Source organism: Acomys russatus, chromosome 4 (genome assembly GCF_903995435.1).
Source record: "Acomys russatus chromosome 4, mAcoRus1.1, whole genome shotgun sequence".
Taxonomy (NCBI): Eukaryota; Metazoa; Chordata; class Mammalia; order Rodentia; family Muridae; genus Acomys; species Acomys russatus.
The window spans coordinates 27160416-27161380 of record NC_067140.1 but is presented as its reverse complement, the minus strand read 5'-3'; the positions used below and the strand labels follow the sequence as shown (position 1 = coordinate 27161380).

The window sequence follows — 965 nt, the reverse complement described above, 5'->3', positions numbered from 1 at the left end:
CCTGGAAGGGATGGATGGGTGCATCTGGGTGTTGGTACCTAGCAATGTTCTTGCAGAAGACCCGTGCTTGGTTCGCACATGATGGCTCACAATTTTGCCTGTTACTTCAGTTCCAAGGAATCACACGCCTTTTCTGACCTTCATAGGCACCAGGAACACACACAATGGACACGTATACATATAAAAATTTTTAAAAATTATTTAATAAAGTTTTATTTTCCCAAATATATAGCTGATTTAGCCTGCTTATGTATCTTCACCAGAAGCTGGGGCATCTCCACCCTTTGTGTTTCTTGTGTAAATTGCCTGGGCTCTGTGCTTCGAAACCAGCTTGATAAGTCCTTTACTAAGTAGCTCCTGAAGGGCTGCCCTGGCCAAGGAACCGTGAATCTTCAGTCGCTCAGAGACCACAGCTGGAGTAATAAGCTTATAGCTGGGAACTTCCTTACAGAGTTTGTCGCATGTGACTTTGTCAAACAGGACTAAATTGTTGAACTTGTCCTGAACTTTGCCTTTGGACCACTTCTTCTTTTTGGCCTTGCCACCAGACTTATTTACTGGGTCTTTGGTCTTTTTTGGCTGACTTTCCAGCATCTTTTTTCTTCTTGTCATCCTTGGGCAGCATGGCGAAGCTAGGCTTAAAAAAAATATTTTAAAGAGATGGCTCAGAGTATAAGAGCATTCACTGCTCTTTCAGAAGATCCAGGTTCAACTCTTAGCACCCACTTTGGGAGTCTGATCCATTTGTATCTCCAGTTCTGGGGCACCTGGCACCTTCCTCTGGTCTCCCTGAGCACCAGGCATACATGTGGTGCATAGACATACATGCAGGCAAAAAACAAAAACAAAAACAAAAACAAAAAAAACCTTCATATACAGAAAAATAAAAATTAATAAACCGTTTTAAAAACTTTTAAAAATTATATTTAAAAGATTTGTTTTATTTCGTGTGTGTGTGGTGTTTG

The 965-nt window shown here is 40.9% G+C and overlaps 1 pseudogene; it reads right to left on the bottom strand.

Moving 5' to 3' along the window:
* Positions 1-246: 246 nt before the first annotated feature.
* On the bottom strand, positions 247-625 carry LOC127188543 (40S ribosomal protein S25-like; annotated as a pseudogene).
* Between the last annotated feature and the right edge of the window lie 340 nt (positions 626-965).